The sequence below is a fragment of the Hyaena hyaena genome, unplaced genomic scaffold, assembly GCF_003009895.1.
Source record: "Hyaena hyaena isolate Hyena2069 unplaced genomic scaffold, ASM300989v1 scaffold_189, whole genome shotgun sequence".
Lineage (NCBI taxonomy): Eukaryota > Metazoa > Chordata > Mammalia > Carnivora > Hyaenidae > Hyaena > Hyaena hyaena.
Genome location: NW_024080821.1, coordinates 2,355,297 through 2,374,283, shown reverse-complemented (window position 1 = coordinate 2,374,283; position 18,987 = coordinate 2,355,297). Strand labels below are relative to the sequence as shown.

At 56.0% G+C, this 18,987-nt stretch overlaps 1 protein-coding gene across 3 annotated transcripts in view; it reads left to right on the top strand.

The window, feature by feature from the left end:
• Window positions 1-18,987, top strand: part of CUEDC1 (CUE domain containing 1) — an 84,553-nt gene that overhangs the window by 45,209 nt on the left and 20,357 nt on the right. For 2 of the 3 annotated variants that reach the window (XM_039241172.1, XM_039241171.1), the window contains exon 2: window positions 11,908-12,002. The gene's annotated coding sequence lies outside the window, so the exon portion shown is untranslated. Of the gene's footprint in view, window positions 1-11,907; window positions 12,003-18,120; window positions 18,165-18,987 lie in introns of those variants that run through there. The other variant, XM_039241173.1, reaches the window with a different exon arrangement.

Genomic DNA, 18,987 nt, shown 5'->3' with positions numbered 1-18,987 from the left:
ATACAGTGTCCAGGGATGAACACTTGAACAATCAAGAAGTGCACGGAAGTGATTACTGCAAAAGTCAGCATGTGGCATGTGGAGGGGTTTCTTTTTTTCTAAATTTGTTTTTAGGTGTATTTATTTATTTTGGGAGAGGGAGAGAGAAAGAGTGAGCATGAGTGGGGCAGGGGCAGAGAGAGAGAGAGAGAGAGAGAGAGAATCCCAAGCAGACTCCACACTGTCGGCACAGAGGCCAACATGGGGCTTGAATCCATGAACCACGAGATCACGACCTGAGCCGAAACTGGATACTTAACTGACTGAGCCACCCAGGCGTCCCACCAAGTCTCCTTTCTGGACACAAATGTAACAAACTTACATTTGTTTAGAGCAGTTTGCTTTTCTTTATTTTTTTAAGAAAAGGTTCAGGGGAAGAAGATCTTGCTCAAGGATCCCTGTGGCAGAGGCAGGAGCAGAACCCAGGCTCCGTTCCCCACTGTTCCCACCCTTCGTGCACTGTCTGCTCGCCTGCCTCCCAGCCCCCAGCCCCCCATCTGCCGCTCGCTGGAAGAACCATGGATTGACGGTTCATGTTGGTTGACTTTCAGGGCCAGGCCGGACACACTGGGGGAGGTGGTGGCCCTTGACGGAAATGGGGAAACTCTGAGGGAGATTGGTCACATTAAGAGTGAAGGTGTGTCAGCCATCCCCGGTCATCCTGTGCCCGTGTGCGGGGCCGGGGGTGTCTTGACCAGCCATGCTCTCTCTGGTTGGCTCAAAGACACACCCCCAAACACCCGACGGCTCGTACTTTTCAGAACCCCTCTCCTTAGCCTGCTCCATCAGTTTCCTTAAAATACTGGTTTTTTCTTTAATAAGCACTTACCCTCCCCACCCGCTTGGACGCTTGGCCCCTCTGCCCTCTGCCTTAGCCGCTCTTCTCTTCTCTTTCCCATTGCTCTGGAGAAGCCCAAGGAGGCAGTGCCGGGGCCCCTACTGGGCACACCTAGGAGGGGACAGAGGATGCGATGCACACTCTTTCTCCTGGCAGACAAACCAGAGGGCCTTTTCCGAGCCTGGACTCCTGAGGCCAGGGCCCTGCGAGGTTCGGACCCGGGACCTGCGCTTCTAGCTGGACTTCTGCTTCTCTCTGCCCAGACTGGCACGTTTCACAGACCCGGCTGAGGTTCTGTGAGGACAGCAGAGGGGAGGGGTGCCAGGGCTCAGCGCAGCCCTGCCTGCTCAGGGGTAGGGGTCTCTGCGCTCACCCACCCTTCCCAGAGGGATGTGGAAGGGCTCCTCTGTCGGGGACCGACTGCCCACTGTCCTTGGTCTCTCCCAGATCGTTGTAATAAGGCGCCCCAGGGCTCCACACTGCTAAGGAGGAAGGCTCCCCTCTAGAAGAGCGCTGTCTGATAGGACTTCCTGCGGTGTTGGAAGCGTCCTAAAATACGTACCGCTTATACGATGGCCATGGGCCTCGGTGGCTATTGAACGCTTGCAGTGTGGTCTAGGAGGAACCGAATTTTACATTTTATTTCACTTTAATTAATTACAATTTAAATTTGTATGTCATATGGGACTACCTATGGTGGCTACCTTCTTGGACAGTACGGTTCTAGAAGGAATGGGTCTCTGAGAAGCCCACAGTGGCCACGTTGAAATGTTTCAGAAGCACCTGCCGCCCTCTTTCCTGCTGCCCACGGACACACATTTCAGCAAGGCCCTGGATACAGTGTCTTCTTAGAACACAGTCCACTGTTTAAATATTCTTACCCCGAGTGAGGCGGGGCTGCCACGGACCCCAAACGTGCCACGCGCAGCTTCTCTCGGTCCTTGCACAGCTGAAGGCAGGCGGGGTGGGGCCTCAGGAAACCGAGCGCCTGAGAAGTCCGAAGCCAGCAGATGAGCCCGCTGTCCCGCCCTGGCATGTGCCCTTGCTGTTCCCACTTGTCCCCTTCCGGAGGAAAGAACCCAGTACCAGTTGATGCCTGGTGGCTCGCTGACGGTCAGGCTTGTGTGAATGACGCCCGGTCACCGGGGTGATCCGCCCACACTGGCAGTTTTGATCTTACTTCCTATTTGAACAGCTTGGCCTCAATTAAAAAGGATTTTTACTTTCTGTAAGAAGGTGGAGGCTGGGGGAGGTTTGGGGTTTCTTGGCTTTATATGTGTGTGTATATATTTTTTTTATTTGTTTATTCTGAGAGAGAGAGAGCGAGCAGGGAGGGGCAGAGAGAGAGGGAAAGAGAGGATCCCAAGCCGGCTCCGCACTGCCAGCACAGAGCCCAATGGGGCCTTCAAAGTCACGATCTGTGAGATCATGACCTGAGCCCACAGCAAGAGCAGATACTTAACCGACTGAGCCACCCAGGGGCCCCTGTATGGATACATTTTTGAGCAGAAGGGTGGTGGCACGGATGTTTACCAGACAAGTGGTTCTCTTACCCCCCACCCCCTGCCTCCCGTTTCCCAGGGTCCGGCACCCGCGAGCGCTCTGTAATGTTTGCTGAATGCAGGAGGGAGTTCCGTCTGCCGGAGCGCCCTGTGGGACAGACCTCTTCTCATCCTCTGTCTTAGGCTCCTTCTCTCCTTTCTTCCTCTCCCCTGCAGTACAGGCAAGCCATCTCCCCCCACCCCTGCTCCCCGCTCCCTTTCTGTCCCAGGCTCTCAGACACATGCTTCATTTTCCAGCACACTGACCTTTTCCAATAGCTGCTTCCTAGTGTGTCATAACCCACCTATTCCAAATGTTCTAGAAAGTATCCCTGCACTCCATCTCCCCGCAGCCCCATGACATGTGTGACTCTGCAGGACCACGTGAACAGTCCTCATCAACAGGGGTGTCATTGTCCCCTGGCCCACTCCACGCAGATGGAGTCAGAGCCCCTCTGTGCCCTCAGGATTTCCTGTGTGCTGGCTGCGGTGTGTCTGAAAATAGCCCAAGTAGCGCCCCCTTCTGTCTGGTGATTCCGCCACCTCCTCCTGCCTGACTTGGGTCTAAATTTAGTTGTAAAATCTATATAACGTAAACTTTCCCATTTTAACCACTTTCAAGGGGCAGTTCTGTGGCATTTAGGATGTTCACACTGTTATACGAGCACCACCACTATCCATTTCCAAGTTCTGGAAATGGATCATCCCAAACAGAAACTGGGCCCATCAGACAATAACTTCATTCCCCATCCCCTCAGCCTCTGGTAACCTCTCTCCTAATTTCTGTCTCTAGGAATTTCTCTATTCTAGGTAGCTCATAGAAGTGGGTTCATACGGCGTTTGTCCTTCTGTGTCTGGCTTTTAGCATGTTTTCAAGGTTCATCCATGTTGTAACTTATATTAGAATCTCATTCCTTTTTGTGGCTGAGTAATATTCCACTGTTCCATATGTATACACTACAATTTGTTTATCTAAACATCTGTTGATGGACTCTTGGGTCGTTTCTACCTTTGGGATATTGTGAATAATGTTCTTAAGAACGTGAGTGTGTACAGATATCTGTTTGAATCACTTCTTTCAGTTCTTTGGGATGAATACTTTCGGAGTGGAATTGCTAGAACATATGGTAATTTTGTGTTTAACTTTTTAAGGAACTGCCAATGTGTTTTCTAGAGCGGCAGTATTTTACATTCCCACCACCAGTGCACTTTATTATTATTTTTTAAATTCTTATTTTTTTTTAATGTTTTATTTATTTCTAGGAGACAGAGAGAGAGACAGTGTGAGCAGGGGAGGGTCAGAGAGAGAGGGAGTCACAGACTGAAACAGGCTCCAGGCTCTGAGCTGGCAGTCAGCACAGAGCCCGACACGGGGCTCGAACCCACGAACCGCGAGATCATGACCTAAGGGAAGTCAGACGCTTAACCGACTAAGCCACCCAGGCGCCCCTAAATTCTTATTTTTTTAAACTACAGAGATAATACGTGTTTGTTGAAGAACTTCAAAGGATGCAGGGCAGGGTGAGGTAAATAGCTAAAGGCTCCCTCCCCCGGTGCAGCCCCACCTCTCCCGTAACTTCTGCGTAGTATCTGGTCTGTATGCACTTCCTGTGCAGGTCCAGATACACACTCACTCACGCACTCAAACCCCCGGGTGGAAATGGTGGAGTGTGCACGCGGCCCAGTAACTTGGCTTTCTCATGTCACCCGTGTTGGCCCCTGAGGGTCTCTGCTGCTTGTTTTCCCATGTTGGGGGTGTGTCCTGTTGGGTATTGAGAGACAAATGGGGGGCTTTCCCCGGTTTTGTTCTTGCAAACGGCACTCACCTTACTTCTTTGCACACGTGGGCCCCCATCTCACCAGATCACAGCCTATTTGGGGAAAATGTGAGCGGACCTTGGAACTGGGGCGGCTGTGCAGCCCAGAAGCACCTTCCCCACCAGTGTCCGCTGTTGCCAAGAGGCTCTCCGCTCCTAGGGCAGCTGAGCTGAGCTGTGAGCACCCTTGTGAAGGAGGGCCACCCACCGCAGCCAAGAGGCAGTCCTCGCCTGGCACGCCCTACCCCCCCCCCCCCCCCCCGCCGGGAATTCCCGGAGACAAGTGACTAGAGCTGAATGGAGAGGTGAGCAGTGGGGGGAGAGAAGGATGGGGGGGGCTCTAGTGGGGTGGGGTGGGCCGGAGGGGCTTCTTTTTGGGGCACGGAGAAAGTGCCCGTGAGGCTGCCAAAGCATCCAGTGCCCTCCCACACCAGGAAAGACCCAGTTTAGGCCTGGCAAGAGTCCACCTTGTAAGCCAAGGACCAGCCTGTCTTTTGCCAGCACCTTTCTCTGCAAAGCCCCAGGCAGCTGGTGGGAGAGTACAAAGCGGCCTGGAAAATCCATAAACTGCATAATCAGCCCCTGCATCTTGGCCGCTTGACTCTGTTTATTGCTTCCTGTCCCCGAAAGCCCTTTACAAACAGAGTGGCTTTGAGGGGGGTGAGTTGGACCTGGTGGGTGGCCTGCCTCTGCCAGGCCCTGCCCTCAACAAGCCTGGTCCCTTGTACTGAGCCCCCAGAGGACCTGAGGGAGGGGGAGAGAGAGGAGGTTGGCCGAGGATCCCATTTCTACAATTTCCTTGAAGGCCTGGAGGTGAAGCTTTAACGAGCTGCAGGAGGGGAGCAGGTGAAAACCTTAGCCTCTGACTGACCCCTGCTTAGATGGGCGTGGGGGCAGCAGGGGCCCTTCCCAGGCATCTGGGGACGGACCTGGTTCCAAGGACAGATGTGGCTCGTGCAAAACCTGTTCTGTTCTCGTTGTGTTACTTTTCCAAAACACGTTTTCCCCTGTTGACTGACTTCTTCCTGCCCTCCCCCCTTCCTCCCCAAACTTCATCCTCTCTGCCCCCAGGATTAACTAATGCACTTGACAGCCCTTCCTGCCGCCACTGCCCGTGGCCAGGATGTGACTCTTTCAGGGGAGGGCTGCCACCCTGAAAAAGTCCGTCTAGATGCTGCTGGGGTGCCTGTGAGGGCCGTTGGCCGCACTTCCCTCGCATCTGGGTGACACGGGCAGCAGCGGCACCTGCGTGGTGGGAGGCGGGACGGTGGGCAGGCTGCCCAGAGCTGGGGCTGCCCCTCCCAGCCAGATGTGTCAGAGCCACCCCTCTCTCTGACCTGGGGCTCCTACCTGCCAAGGGGGTGGTGAGGCCCGAGTCCTCCGCCCCACCCCGCCTCCCGCCGCTGCTGTGTTATTTCCTTCCTTTACTTGGCTTCCCTGGATGGTTGACTACAAAGCCCTGATTTAAAAAGCAGTGAAGGGGTGTCTGAGTGGCCAGTCATTTAAGCACCTGACCCTCGATCTCAGCTCAGGTCATGATCTCACAGTTTCACGAGATCGAGCCCTGCATTCGGCTCTGTGCTGACAGTGCTGAGGCTGCTTGGGATTCTCCCTCTCTCCATCTCTCTCTTCCCCTCCCCTGCTCGCTTGCTTGCATGACCCACTCTCACAGTAAATAAATAAACTTAAAAAAAAAAAAAAGTCAGCGGACATGGCTTGGGCTGCGTCGTTTGTGGGTTCCTGCCCCAGGGAGAGGCCGTGGGTTTGCTTGTGCTTTTCCTCAAGGGGCTTGTCTATACAGACTTCCACATGGGACCTGTGTGTGTCTGAGCCTGTGTTTTTGGTTGTGCAATTCTGAGCCAGCCCCACCCTCCCAGCTTCTTCCTGAAAGTGAAATGTTACAGTCCTTGCTCAAGAACAAAAGCCCCAAGTTCAGCCCTGCATGTTAATGATTTTCAAGTGTGGCCACTTCCTCCTGTGGGGCCTGCGGCAGATTGTTGAGGCCAGCCCAGACCCTGGCAGGGAGGTCCGGCAGGGGGTGGGAGAGGGAGCCTGGTGCTGCTAGGGCAGAGGAGGCGTGTGGCGGGCCAGGCTCAGCTCTGAGCAGGGCTGCACCCACTTCTTTTCTGTTTCCCTGCTCCGGGGCCTCCTCCACGCAGGGCTTCTGCTCCTGCTTCAGGATGCCTCACGGGGGCGGGGGGGGGGTCATTGCCAGGCTGGCCAGAGCCTCAGTTTCCCCGTTTGCCCCACGCAGAGGTCAGAGACCCTCTTGACAGTGCGGTGCGGTGACAGTACAGGAAGTGGTTGGGAGCGTGGGCTTTGGGGAAGAATCCTGACTCACCACTTCCTGGCTGGGAGACCTCAGGCAAGTCAATTTCTCTGTACCTCAGTTTCCTCATCTACCACATAACCTATGTCCTGCCTTGGAGGATTGTTTTTGAGGATTCTGTGCAGGTGGAGTGCCCCACCCAGAGCCACGGCGAAGCCCTCTTGAAGGGCCCGTGCCCAGCCTAGAGCCTGACTGAACGGAAAGGGCTGTGGACCCTCCCCCAGCACTGGAAACTCTGAAGTGCAGAGCCCAGGGAAAGCACGGTCATTTGGGGCAGTCGGCACGCTCAGAGTGAGAGAATGACCGGTTTCAGAATCCTTAAAGGAGTAGAATCGGCAGGCCCTGGCAGTGATTCCCAGATGTCCCCCACTGTAGAAGTTGGGTTTTCATTCTTGCCTTTTTTTTTTTTTAATTTTAGAGCGAGAGAGAAAGCATGAGGGGAGAGAGGCAGAGGGAGGGAGAGAAGATCCCAAGCAGGCTCCACACTGTGAGCACAGAGCCCAATCTGGGGCCCGAACCCATGACCCTGAGATCATGACCTGAGCTGAAATCAAGAGTCGGGCGCTCAACTCACTGAGCCACCCAGGTGCCCCCCGTTCTTGCCTTTCTTGTTTGTCCTTCCCCTTGGTTAATTCTGTGAGAACACATAAAAGTTCACCATAAATGTAGCGTGAAGCTGAATTCACCCTGTGTCTGTGGGCTGTGGGCCTGGGTGACCCCCCCACCTCCACTGTTAAGGATACATAGACCTTGAAAGACGAATCAATCACATATTTGCTGCTAGTAAGCAATGCTTGAGCACTAGCTGGATACGTTGTGTTTTAAGTGGTGATTATCAAGGAACCCGGGGACTGAGGAATGCCCGGCTGCTTTTTGAAGGACCCAGCAATGGCTGGTTGCTTTCCCAGGCTGTTGCTTCACACCCCTTAAGTCTGGACACCTTGCAGCCCACTTGCCACCGCTGGGGCCATTCTGGCCATAACCTCTGTCTGACCCAGCCATCCCGTGCCCATTCTGTGGAGGGAGGAAGGGCGTGCAGGGCCCGCACATCCCAGACTGGGTGCTTTCCCTTGAGAAACAGCGTGGGTGCAAGTTTGGGCTTGTGGGGTGATTTGGCAGAGCCTTTGTTTGCTGACTGTTGACTAAGCCCAGGTGTGCAGACACAGTGTTTACAGAATCCTGGTGGCTCAGGCCGGAATGAAGAAAGTAGCTACTCAGGGGAGGGGGAAGTGTCGTGGATAATCCAAAAGCCATTTGTTTAGGGCCTGGAGCCAGAGATAAGGTATTTTTGCAGATCTCCCTAAATGAATCAGACTGGAACTCCTTTTAAGGTGTGCCTACAGCGTACATTGGCGGCTATAGGGAATGAACAGTCCCTAAAATTCAGTTCATACACCTGTGGACCATCTGGGGCCTTAGGGTGGACACAGAGGATGTTAGAGGAGGAGAGGTCTGGAGATTATTTAGTCCTCGCTGCCCATTTTTCAGATGGGAAGCTGGAGGCCCAGGAGGCAAAATGACTTGCCTAAGGTCACTTAGCTGGTTACTGATGAAGCTAAATCCAGAATCAAAGGTTTCATAATGCATCACCCTGTAAGATAGCGGTCCTTACGCTTCACTGGGCACCAGAATCATCTAGAGAGCTTGTTAAAATGCAGATTCCCAGACCACGTCCCCAGAGATTCTGATTTCGTAGTGGGCGGAAAATATATGTTCTTAGCAAACACCTTGGGGTAGTCTGATACCACTACCCTCTGGGATACTGTTTTTTATTTTTTAATGTTTGTTTACTTTTGTGTGTGTGAGAGAGAGAGGGAGAGAGAGAGAAAGCGGGGGAGGGGCAGAGAGAGAGGGAGACACAGAATCCAAAGCTGGCTCCAGGCTCGAGCTGTCAGCACAGAGCCCGATACAGGGCTCGAACCCATAAACTGTGAGATCATGACCTGAGCCGAAGTCGTACATGTAACCGACTGAGCCACCCAGGCGCAGAGATGCAGACAGCTCAGGAGATGAGAGCATGGGGTTACACCCAGCCTTTAAACCTCTTGCAAATAATTAGGGTGTCAGGAGATTTGGCAGGCACACCGGTCTCTGCCATGGGAGGCCATGCAGGTTGGAGGTGGCTCAGCCCTGGACAACCTCTAGGTCCCACATGACTCCAGAAAGTGGCTCTGATCATGGTAGACGGCAGTGATTTACAGTTCTGGGTGATGGTGAGGATCAGCCGACACTGTGCCTGGGCAACATCGCCCACCACTCCGTGAATGGCAGGCTCTCTGACGATGCATCCGCTCGGGGAGGGGGAGCGAGGGTGGGTTTCTGCTGAGCGTCATTATAGAATGCACTTCCGCCGAGGATTTCATACAAGGAAAGGGGTTTGGGTCTGTAGCTAAGAGGGTACCGGTCCTTCCAGCCCTAGGGAACTGGGCTCCGGCCGCTTCCTTCTGCAGAGACACCATCAGGGTTTGTAACTAGTACAGTGGTCCCTTTCTCTGGCCTCGGTTCATCCCCGACCCCACCCCTGTCCTTGCACCCCTGGGAGATTTCACAGATGGGAAAGCAGGCTGTTTCTGCTTCCAGAGTGGAGACCGAGATACCTGGAGGCAAAAAAGGCAGGCTATGGGATGCCGCAGAGCCCCTGCACCCTTGCTCTGTCAGATTTGAGGGCCAGGGCTACCCGCCCGGGCTGGCCAGAGGCCCTTCCCCACACTCCGTTCCAGGAGCTGGTCCTGCCTGCGAGCGGGAGGGCCCTGCCTCCGCCAGCGTGCCTGCCTGCCTGGTTCTGGCCACTTCTGCTGCCGGTCAGGTCGGCCTGACCTCACCTTTGCCACACGAGACGGCATAAAAACAATTCTGGGCCCAGAAGGGGAAGAGGGAAAGGGTTTGGGGCCTCCAGTGGCCCTGCCTAGTGAAGGGAGTGGCCTGCACGGGCTGCGAGAAGGACAAGGCTGGCGTTTGTGCGGTTAGTGTGTGCGGAGGGGTGTGTGGCTGTAATTTTTTTTTTAAATGTTTTTATTTATTTCTAGGAGAGAGAGAGAGACGGCATGAGCAGGGGAGGGTCAGAGAGAGAGGGAGTCACAGACTGAAACAGGCTCCAGGCTCCGAGCTGGCAGTCAGCACAGAGCCCGACGCGGGGCCCTAACCCACGAACCGCGAGATCATGACCTAAGCGAAAGTCGGACGCTTAACCCACTAAGCCACCCAGGTGCCCCAGTGTGTGGCTGTGATTTTAAAAACACCGCTTCGGAGTAAGGTGAAGGGAGAAATGAATTGGCTGGCTGGGAGCATTCAGGAAAAATCTAAGGAAGGTTGTTGTGTCCTGTGGCCATATGCGTGAACGGGTCTGCGTGAGCTGGTGTGTGTAGCACACGCACGCGCGTGAGCTGCTCTGGAATTGCTAGCGTGTGCACCACACGGGGAGGGAGCACTGGCCCAGGAGCCTGGGGTCAGTCACATCGCAGGCTCCGTGACCTTTGGCAGCAGGCACCATCTGGAAGGGAGACCATGAGGTTTCTTCCTGGCTTCCCACCCCGGCCTCTCTAGAGGGCGTGTGCGGGCACATGGCTGTCTGGAGGGAGGCAGGGTGGACAAGTGAAGGCCTCAGGTGGGGAGGGGACGCCCGGCGGCTGGCTCCTGGGTGCCTCAGGCTGTGGAAGGGGAGCTGTGCTCTGCACAGACGGAGGAGGGGCCAAGGCGAGGAGGGGGGAGCCGCCTGTGGTCGGGGAAAGTAGCCGGCCTGCTAAGTGGCTCTAAACAATCCCATCTGCTGTCTGGGCTGGCCCTTCTTGCTGGCGTGGAATTTCTGATGGTGTCTTGGCTGCCAGAGCGGGAGGGCCACGGCCCTCCCAGCCACAGCTGCTGCCTGTTCTTTGGAAGCTCAGGGCCAACCGCCCCCTCCCCAGCCTCTGCTTCCCTGCCCTGAGCCTGCATTCCTCAGCTGCCGCAGGCAGCCCTTCTGAGGAGGCCGCTCAGCCCGGGGCCTGCGCTCCCGCGGCGGGTAGCGAGCCCCTACCAGAGCGCCCAGGCGGAGCGGGCGGGCCTGGGCGACCCAGACCCTGGCAAACTCCAGTCACCGCCCCCACCCGACGCCCCACGAGGAAACACAGCAGAGAATGGGCAGGAAGGGGGCCACAGAGCCCCCAGCCTGAGGTCCTGAAGGCCCCTAAGGGGAAGCCTTTGTGCTGTACACCGTCCCTTCAGGGCTGGATTCAAGATCCTAACCTCAGGTTTGGCTTGGGCCAGGCTCTAGACTCAGCGCCTGAGAACTGGGTGGCCTTAGGGCCTTACCAACAGCTGCCCCGGGCTGAGAGCGTCCCGTGTGGGGCCTGTGTGTGCCCAGGGCATGAATTCCCCTCAGAGAGGGACCCATCCGCAGAGGGACAGGCGACCTGTTCTACGGGCGACGAAACTCACTCAGAGAAGCTGCACTCAGCCAAGCAGTGGTGATCAGAATGTAGGCCGAGGTCGGCCAGAGCTAAAGCTCTGCTTGTAACCTCTGTGCTTTACGGCCTCTTGTCCCTGACTCCACACTATTCAAAAACCAACTTGTGGGGGCACCTGCGTGGCTCAGCCAGTTAAGCATCTGACTTCGGTTTAGGTCATGATCTCGCGGTCAGTGGTTCGAGCCCCGCGTCGGGCTTTGTGCTGACAGCTCAGAGCCTGGAGCCTGTTCGGATTCTGTGTCTCCCTCTCTCTTTCCCCCTCCCCCACACATGCTCTGTCTCTGTCTCTCTCTCTCTAAAATAAATAAATGTAAAAAAAAAAAAACCAACCAACTTGTGGGAGTGCCTGGGCAGCTCAGTCAGTTAAACGTCTGACTCTTAATTTTGGCTCAGGCCATGGTCTCACAGCTCCTGAGATCAAGCCCCATGTCGAGCTCAGCACCCGACATTCTCTCTCTCTCTCTCTCTCTCAAAATAAATAAATAAACTGAAAAAAAATCTAAGTTAACTTAAAAAACAAAACAGAACAACAACTTGCGCTTTCCTCTCTGCAGGGAGCTTCCTGGCCAGACCTGCCCCTGCCCTGCCCCAGGGGGCCCCCACTCTAAGGTCCCCTACACCCCGTAGCGGTCTAACCTCTGAACCGGCTGTGGCATGGGCCTTCATTCTGCCCCGTGAGGCCACCAGGGTTGCGCGGGTTCCTGAGCATGAAGGGGCGCTGTGAGAGGGGGGACGCCAGGTTCCCACTGAGTCAGGACTGCGGGAGACCTGCTGAAATAGTAGAGTCCGAGATTCTCAGGACTACAAAAATTCTAGAGTCGGAGGCTCTGTGGTTCGCTTTTTTCACACACTTTTCTTCTGTCACCATTCAGTTTTTGTTTTTTGTTTTCTTTTGTTTTAGAGACCCAGTGTAAGGTGGAGGTTAAGAAGAGCATGGACTCTGGGGCCAGACCGTTTGGACTCAGATTTTGGCTCCATCACTGACTGTGACCCCACGTAAGTTATTTGAACTCTCTGGGCCTCAGTTTCCTTATCTGTAAAGTGGGTATAATAATTGCTTTACTTTGAGACTTGGATGACATAATGCATGCCAAGTGCTTAGAAAGTAGATGGCATACAGTTCACATTCCGACGTTTGCTATAATTATTATTAGAAAGTAATTCACGTCCACTGTAAATAATATACATATGCAAAAGGAAGATTAAAACGTCACTGGTAATGCTGTCTCTTTGCTATTCTTTATAGGCTCTTATTTTATTATTATCTTTTTTTATTTTTTAGAGAGAGAGAAAGATGAGCAGGGGAAAGGGGGTGGGGGGAGAGAGAGAGAGAGAGAGAGAGAGAGAGAGAATCCTAAGCAGGCTCCACACTCTGCATGGAGCTCAATGGGGGGCTTGATTCCACAACCTTGTGATCACGACCCAAGCTGAAATCAAGAATCAGATGCTCAACCAACTGAGCCACCCAGGTGCCCCTACTTATTTTCCTTTTAAATTAATAAATGAATGTGAATCAAAACTTAAAAGATCTACAGAGGTTTACAGAGAAGTTTTCCTGGTCTGTCTCTTAGGACCTAATCCTTCCAGTGGAAACCTATAGAATTGGTTTCTTATGAATCCTTTCCGAGTGTCTTCTCCATACACACTGACATACACGCACTGTAACGCACCATAGTGCAGTCTGTACCCACATTCCCCTTAGCGAAGGGTCTTGAGCATAGAGACACATAAATATGCTGCATTCTGTTCACTCTTGTGTAGTATTCCACTATACACAGTATACGAATTCCATAGAAGTGGGGTTCGTGGATCGGCGGGTGGGTGCACAGCGTGTGTTAGTGTGGGGGAAATGGGGCAGGAGACGGACTTCTCTGCCCACCCTGGGCACCCCTCCCTAACCTTGGCTCCTTGGCCTGGATTCCCGGGCATGCTCAGATACCAAATCGTGTGGCGGCATTGACTGACCGGCCGTCCCCGGGGGCCCAGAGACATCTGTGACTGTCTGGACTTGAGAGCTCCGTCCCAGATGGCACAGGCCCTGCCTGTGGAGGGGTCTTCAGCCTGACCGCCTGAAGGAGAGGCCCAGGGAGGGGCTGCCGGCCCCTCTCCCCCAAGGCGCTGGGCCCGGGCCAGCATGAGCTCACGTCTGGAGCCAGCCCAGCTTTACTGCCTTGCACCTGAGCTGCCCGGGGCGCCCTTCTCCGGGTCTGGGCCACTGACTGGGCCCCAGGTACACATACATGGCTGCCAGCCCTGCGGGGGGGCTTCGGTCCCCTAGGTAGGTCAGCGGGGAGCAGCCCCCGCCCCGTCCACTGAGGCCTGATCTCCGGGGCGCCTCAGCTAAGCCGGTACAGTTTGTTGACGGGGAGAGGGATGATTGTGGAAATCGTTTTTCAGCAGCTCAGGTGGAAGCAGAAAACAGTTGGTCGCCCAGGCAACTAGCACCCTCGGTGGGGTGCGGAAAGGGGTTTGGTAAGGAGGCTGCCCTGGGTCTGGCTTTCCTTCAGGACGAGGCTTTGCCTGCCAGCGTCCCCTCCCCCTTCCCTCACTCCCCCAACACAGACACCAGGCATCCCCAGCCTCTTGAAGGGCAGCTCTGCCCCATTGGGACTCAATTCAGTCCACAGTGATGGCGTTCGTGCCACGCGCCTGGCTCTAGGAGTACAGAGGGGTGGCTGAGCTGGACGGGTGTGTGGTGCTGGCTCTGGAGTCAGACCTCCCGGGCCTCGAGGTCAGCCTGGCTGTGCGACCTTAGCAAGTTACTCGGCTTTTCTGTGCTTTGTTTTTCTGTCGGTGAAGTAGAAACCGCAGTGACCACCCGCACCGCATAGAGCCGCAAGGAGGGGATGAAATGAGTTAACGTGCATAAGGCGCTTGGAATATGGCTACTTGTAAAGAACTGGGTGACAGGGTTATGTTCCCATTTTCCTACCAAGATGCGCCGCGCACGTGACATGTTCCTCGCGCCCAAGGAACTTCACCTTGGGCCTTTTCAGCTGGACCGCAGAAGCGGTTTCCTGACAGCAGCCACGCCCTGCATGGGGGCCTCAGGAGCTGAGAAGACGGACAGTGCCCTTGGGACCGAGGCTCCCACAGGGGCCCGTGCTTCCATAGGGGAGGGACCATGTTAACCCCTTGCCCTAGGTCTTCCCGTATACGGCTCCTGTTGGCCACAGACCTGGCCGTGGGAGTTGAGGCAAGAGAGAGGAAAATTAGGAAAGACAATGTCATTCTTTAACTTTTTTCTCTTCTACAGACTTTTAAAAGATTTTTTTCTGGGGAGAAGGGATTTTTTTTTTCTTTTCTGCCCCAGCCTTAGACTGGGCTGAACCATGGGGTATGGCCCAGAGAAGGTAAGTGGGCAACCCAAGGTCACACAGCAAGACATGACAGAGCTGAGTCTGTCTCTCCCTCTCTCTTCCCTCTCCTGTCAGGTCCAGCCAGGCGTCCTTCCCCCTGCCCCTCCCCTGTGGCTGTGCCCGAGGGTCTTCTCTGCCCAAGTGCCACCCAGAGGGGGGCACAGGTGTGGCCGCCCAGCAGCCCAGTCGCCTCAGAATGAGGCTGGCTTTGTCGCAGCCCCAGCAGCTGTGGCCGCTTGAGTTTGCATTGAGCCTTTTCCGCGCCTTGGGCAGGAGCCGGAGGCTCGGCATTTAAAGGTCACCCGGCTTTTGAAGCTGCAGCGACATTAATAGCTTGGGAAGAAAACAAGCCTGTGCAGGGCAGGAGGACAAGGCGCCTCTGTCAGGGCCCCCCCTCCCCCCGCCGGGCGCGCACACGCGTACGTACACGCTTGCACGCTCCTGCACCCACACGCAGAGCCTGAGAGCCTCTCTCTGTCTCGTGGGCCCCCACCTTCCTTCCTACCCGCCCCCCCTGTGGCGGCCTCTCGGGCTCAGAAGCCAAGATGCTCCGCAGCCTTGCCTGCGCCCTGCCCCTGTCGCGTCCGAGGGGACAGCTGGACAAGGACGCAGCTGCCCTGGGCCTGGCAGCCTCTCCATTAGCGCTGCCATTACCCGCTTGAGGTGTCCCCGGGACTTAACCATGGTTACACAAGCCTCCCAAGGGTCATGTGACCTCGTCCTGGCCCCGCTGGCTTTTGCAGCCCGGATTCCTGTTGAGGCGAAGGAAGTCTGGCCTCGGCCTCAAGCGGGAACGAAAGGGCCGGTGCGCGGGTGTGTCTTGCTTGCCGAGCGAGTCTCATCACTTGGTAGAGGCTCCGTGGGCTCCAGGGGACAAGAACACCTGGATAGATTAGTGATGTCTGCCAAGGACCCGGGCTCGGAATTGATGGCCTGTGTGCCTTGCATTTCCCACTTGGAGAATAAGTCGTTTTGAAACTTCCCGTCTTGGATTCTGAGACCCTCGGGCTGGGTGGGTTCCTCTCCTTTTGAGTCCGAGGTGGGGGTGAGACAGATTCATGGGCTCCTGGAGAGGAGCCGCTCGGTTTGCCCTTTCCCTGGCAGGGGCCGGGCCGAGCCCTGGAACTCCACCTAGTGGCCTGGCCTGGCAGTGCCACAGGCTGGGCCCCGGAGTCCCCTCTGCAGGGCGGGGTCACAGCAATTACAGATGGGTCACAAGATCTGGTCTGTCCCTTGTCCCCCGGGGATTTTCAGGGGAGGGTGCCAGGGGTGTTAAGAGACAGAGCTGCCTCGGGCAGCCCCTCCTCCTTCTAGAAGAGAAGGGCTCGGGCAGTTGGGACCCCTGGCCTCCCAGCCCCAGCTCTCTTCCTGAGGCCTCCCGTTCTGTCCGTACATTTCAGGGTTGGGTTCTCCCCGGGGGCAGTGGAATGTCAAGTCCTATCTTGGAGGGAATCGACCTCCTGTGCCCTGGAGCTGACTCTGGCTTGGAAAGGGGACCATCCTGCCATCAGCCTTGTGTGCCTTTGAAGGGAGGAGGCCCTCGGGCCAGGCCCCAGAAGGCTCACGGGACCTCAGCCTTGTCACTGACTGCCTTGGCCTCAGCTGTTTCGTCTGTGAAGTGTGATCATAGCGCCTGCCCCTATAGACACGATAGCTTTTTTTGTGAGGACTAAACGAGAACGTAGATGACAAAGGGCTTCGGAAACTAAAACATCCTCCCGCTAAGCCCCACCTTGCTGTGAGCCAGAGGAGGAGGGGAAGGGAAGACAACCCGCAGGTGATCGTGCTCCAGCCGCTTTCCTCCCCTTCTTCACCCACCTAACGCGTCTCTGTTGTCGGTGTCGGGTACTCTTCCAGGCACTTTCCTCAGGACAGTGAATAAAGCGGACACCTCGCCCCCACGGAGCTTCCAGGCGAGTGGCGGAGATGATGTGTAACCTCTGCGGTGGTCTGTTCCCCGAGGAAAACTGAAGCAGGGCAAAAGGGGACGACGTGGCAGACGGGGCGGGGGTGTGTCTCTGGTACAGTCGTGCTTGAGTAGGGGCCCGAGGGACACGGGGGGGGGCGCGTGTTGATATCTGGGTGAAGAATGGGGCAGGCAGTAGACATGGGAGCGCGTGGGGCTTGCAGGTTGATGAGCAAGGGTCCAGGATGCCCGGAGAGGGCGAGGGGTGGGGACAGAGTGAGGCTGACGGGGAGGGCAGGTGCGCAGGCAGGGCAGCGTGGGGCCCGGCGGACCACGGCAAGGCTCTCGGCTGTGTTCTGAGGACCGGAGGAGCCATTGCGGGTTGGGAGGGGGGTGGAGCCGAGGGAGGCCATGCCCGCCACGGTGCCCGGTCTGCAGGAAGGCAGTGGGGGACACAGAGGCAGGCAGGGACGGTAGCCTCAGAGGTGGTGGGGCGCGGCCAGGTGCTGGCACGGTTTTGAAGCGAGGGAAGATTGGATTTGCTGCGCCTGGGCGTGGGGTGTAAGAATTCCGGCACTCGAGGAGCCTCTCAAGCTTTTGGCCTGAGCCGTGTGGAGTTGGCGTTCGCAGAGACAGGGAAGGCGGGGGGAGCAGGCTGGGCTTGGAAGGAATCCGGGAGTCGAACTCAGACGACCCATTATGTCAGATCTGCTGCTGGATCACATCCAAGTGAAGGTGGCAGGTCAGAGGCGCAAGTGTAGAGGTGAAGGCCATGTTCCCTGGAGGCCTCAGGGCAAGAGAAGGCTGGGAGCCCGTATTCAGCATGTAGATGGTACGTTTAAGGTCACGGGACTGGATAAGATTGTTCGGGCTGCAAATGCAGCCAAGGCAAAGGGCCACAACCTGTGCCTGAGGCCACACCAGCCTGTCTCCTTGGGTGCTTACTGGCCCCAGGCACCCGGGGAAGTTCCATCAGAGCACCCCTTCCAGGGTGTATTCTATCAGTTTTTACGAAAGAGGGAGCAGAGGTTCAGAGGAGTGAAATGATTTCTCCAAGTCACGTAGCCTTGCTAGGCCCAGTCAGCAGCGTGGAAACCGGGCCCCTGGCTCTGGGGCCCTCACGTCTCCCCAGTGGACCCGACTTGGTCCTGCGGGACACTGGCTGGGACGACCTCGGGCAAGGTCAGGAGACGAGCACGCGGGCAGCCTGCCTACCTCACTGGGCCAGGCCAGGAGTGACTCAGGCCTTGGCTGCCTCCTCCCGCTTGGATTGAGGACTGGCAGGCTGCGGTCCCCCTCCCCCCAGTCCCAGATGCCTTTGTCGGGGAGCCGAAGGCCTGGCTCCCTGGGACCTGGGGGAGGACAGGTGTGGGAGTTCTGCTTCCCAGTCCCCAGGTCACTCATAGCCCAGGGTTCAGGAGAGCCTCGGAGTTGGCCTCCAAGACCAAGACCTCCAACAGGCTCAACGGGTTTCGTTCACTTCCCTTTTCAGATGTGGGTCAGGGGTTATCTCTCTCTGAACCCAACAGCTGGGGTTCAGAGAGGTGGAGCGGTTTCCCCAAGGTCACAGAGCCAGCCCTGGGGCCAAGCCAAGAGACACTCTTTCCTCTCCCCTCCCCCAGTGCTGTCTAGGTCACATTTCCTCTGCTGGAATGTCAGCCAGGCCGGGCCCAGTCTCCTGAGCCTGGGCCACACACGGCTGCACTTCTGAGCCGCCTTGGCTCCTAGCCGGTCCAGCCTGACTTGGCATTTTTGACTCTCTATATACTGGCTGTGTGACTTCATGCAAGTTACCTGACTTCTCTGAACTGGTTTCCACAGCTATGAAATGGAGACAAGAGTGTCTATCTCTGGAGTTGTAATGAAGATTAGATGTCGGGGTGCCCAGCACGGGTTCGTAAACCTACGTTACATTGCCTGCCTTAATTCTTTCCGGGGGGTGTGTGTGTGTGTTTTAAAGTTTACTTATTTTGAGAGAGAATGAGGGAGAGAGAGAGCAAGTTGGGGAGGGGCAGAGAGACAGAGAGAGAGAGAGAGAGAGAGAGAGAGAGAGAATCCTAACAAGAATCCTAACAGGCTCCATGCCATCAGCACAGAGCCCAGTGCAGGGCTCAATTCCTCGTTGACGATCATTCCGGGAGCCCAGATAGAGTGGGACACTCAAACGACTGAGTCACCCAGGAGCCCCCTTTCATGTGTTTGAAACTGCTTCTCATTTGAGCTGTGCTCATTGCAAAAGGCAGCCTGGCCTGGATGACACTGATCCCTAGGACTGTCCTTCTCCCTGCGCCCAGGGGTGCTAGCCCAGCTCAGCCCTGGCCTCATGCTCTGTGCTTGAGCTTAGCAAGGGCTGGTCCTCTCAGAAGGGGGAAGGAAATGCACGGCCCCACCTGGTGCTGATTACAGGCAACTTGGTTTTGGGATCTGTGCATTCTGGCAGGGTCCTGTGGAAATGGTGTTTCTGAACGACGACTCCTGTTCCCTCACACTTCCCAGTAGCGTTTCTGAGCCACTTTCTCCTCACAGAATGACCTTGGATGGAAGAGTCTAGGCTTTGCCACCGCCGGCCGTACGTGGGCAATTCCGACAAGTCTTGGGCGTCAGTCTCTTCATCTGAAACGTGCTGTGGGCTGTGGGGCTGTCCCAGAGTTGCCAGCCATTAACATGTTGGGGGCACACACAGAAAATGCTGTTTTTCCAGGCTTTTCCCCTGGGG